This window comes from Schistocerca americana, chromosome 7, assembly GCF_021461395.2.
Source record: "Schistocerca americana isolate TAMUIC-IGC-003095 chromosome 7, iqSchAmer2.1, whole genome shotgun sequence".
Lineage (NCBI taxonomy): Eukaryota > Metazoa > Arthropoda > Insecta > Orthoptera > Acrididae > Schistocerca > Schistocerca americana.
This window is the reverse complement of record NC_060125.1, coordinates 331,972,049-331,974,664: the sequence shown is the minus strand read 5'-3', so window position 1 is coordinate 331,974,664 and position 2,616 is coordinate 331,972,049. Positions and strand designations below refer to the sequence as shown.

At 41.9% G+C, this 2,616-nt stretch overlaps 1 non-coding gene across 1 annotated transcript; it reads right to left on the bottom strand.

The window, feature by feature from the left end:
• Positions 1-958: 958 nt before the first annotated feature.
• On the bottom strand, positions 959-1,033 carry Trnat-ugu. The gene has a single exon. It is a non-coding gene; the product is annotated as a tRNA-Thr (tRNA).
• Between the last annotated feature and the right edge of the window lie 1,583 nt (positions 1,034-2,616).

Genomic DNA, 2,616 nt, shown 5'->3' with positions numbered 1-2,616 from the left:
AAGCGTAGACTGAGTATGGCAAGGAAAGGGTTTCTCAGAGAAAGAAATTTGTTAACATCGAGTATAGATTTAACTGTCCGGAAGACCTTTCTGAAAGTATTTGTATGGAGTGTAGCTATGAATGGAAGTGAAACAGGGACGATAAATAGTTTAGACGAGAAGAATGTAGAATCTTTCGAAACATGGTGCTACAGAAGAATACTGAAGATGAGATGGATAGATCCCGTAACCAATGAGGAGGTACTAAACAGAATTGGAGAGAAGGGGGATTGGTCGCACAACTTGACGAGAAGAAGAGATCGGTTGGTAGGACATGTTCTGAGGCGTCAAGGGATCACCAGTTTAGTGTTGGAGGGAAACGTCGAGGGTAAAAATTGTAGAGGGAGACGAAGGGATGAATACACTAAGCAGGTGCAGAAGGATGTAAGTTGCAGTAGTTACTCGGAGATGAAGAGGCTTGCACACGATTGGGTAGCAAGGAGAGCTTGCGCTGAACCGCCGATCCTGTCGCAGCAACTCAGCAACGATGTCTGCAGCAGGGGTAAGAAAGGCAATCTGCAAACCAACAGGCTTCACAACAGCCTAACCGTGTACCCAATATCGATGGTCCGCCGCACACCAAATTATAAGTTCTTTTCCCAGTTACTTGAAAAATACATATATAAATACATTGAGCTGTAGCAGATTCAACCTAGCAGATAAGGATAGACGCAGTAAAATTCACCAGTCCCTGTTGTAGACAAGATCTATCGCAAAAATTTTTTTTGACTGTTCAACAAAGTCACAGAGTTTCTATATATTCGTTGTGCGGTCAGACACTCCTTGATATCTTTGCCAGAATAAATTGAAAATCTCCTGATTTTTCTTTAAATAATTAATTAATGTAATGATAATTAAATAGACACCCTAACTACAAGCAGGCGTTGATACACTTCATTGGGGACATGTTGAAAATGTGGGCCCCGACCGGGACTCGAACCCGGGATCTCCTGCTTACATGGCAGACGCTCTATCCATCTGAGCCACCGCGGGCACAGATGAAATTGCGTCTGCAGGGACTTATCTCTTGCACGCTCCCCGTGAGATCCACATTCCCAACATGTCCACAACACTACATTCGTAGTGCGCCTATAGATGTTTGCCCATGTAGTGTTGTGGACATGTTGGGAATGTGGATCTCACGGGGAGCGTGCAAGGGATAAGTCCCTGCAGACGCATTATCCTCTGTGCCCGCGGTGGCTCAGATGGATAGAGCGTCTGCCCTATAAGCAGGAGATCCCTGGTTCGATTCTCGGTCTGGGCTCACATTTTCAACATGTCCCCAATGAAGTGTATCAACGCCTGCTTGCAGCTAGGGTGTCTATTTAATTATCATTTCATTTCTAGCAAAGTTGCATGGTCATCCACGGTAACTGTTCTTTCTGGAACAGATACTACCGTCATATATAATTAATTAATGTCACTAAAGAATCAATCCTGTCCTCATTCAACGAAATATTCCACTTTAAAAGCGATATTCTTGACCACAATCGCCGATAAAGTTTTAAAACTGAAAATTAATACTCTTCACAGTATCGATTATTTTCAAAATGTCAATACGTGCCGACTTCTCATTAATAAAAATTTAAACTGGTTAATTATTGAAGATCGTCCACACTCTCGACAAAACCCTGCCAGAACCTCTTCAGGAAGTCTGAATTTTAATAAAACTTGCAAATCTCACACATAAGTAATATTTGTGATGCATATCGTAACAACAGAGTCAACTGACTGTCCCTACCTCCAACTCGAAGTTTATTTGACAGTTGATAACCAATTGACATCCAATTACAAACTTTATCCTTCCACCTTCAACATTGAACTCCTTTTCCTTTTTTATAAAAAAACATAAAACATATTTTAATAATGGTCAGCATTATGTTTCAACGGTTCTTCTAGCCGCCGGCCGTCGACTACGATGCAATAGTGGTTAGCTCTCGTCGTCCGCATCGTATGGAGTCCCCACTGGATCATCTTGCTGCCACGATCGACATGAAAGAAAAGAAACAAAATCTTTTTAAATAACACGCCGGAGGTTCGAGTCCTCCGTCGGGCATGGGCGTGTGTGTTTGTCCTTAGGATAATTTAGGCTAAGTAGTGTGTAAGCTTAGGGACTGATGACCTTAGCAGTCAAGTCCCATAAGATTTCACACACATTTGAACACACACACACACACACACACACACACACACACACACATATATATATATATATATATATATATATATATATATATATATATATATATGTGTGTGTGTGTGTGTGTGTGTGTGTGTGTGTGTTCAAATATATATATATATATATTTCTTACCTGGCGTCGCTCAAGCGGTAAAGAAACGTGATGTTTCCTGATTAGACTTTTGAAACACCACAACCTGCTTCAAACGAGTCTCTTGGCTGAAGACGACAACAGCAATGACATATCCGAGTATAGGTTGTAACGCAGGAAGGATGGCATATAGAAATGTGAATGGTACTGAGTCATACACTGACAGCCAAAGGAGTTTCTCCTTGCACGTCGAGCGTACAGGTTACTCCTACTTCCACCTGTACCGCAGGGCCACGTGTGCCTAACT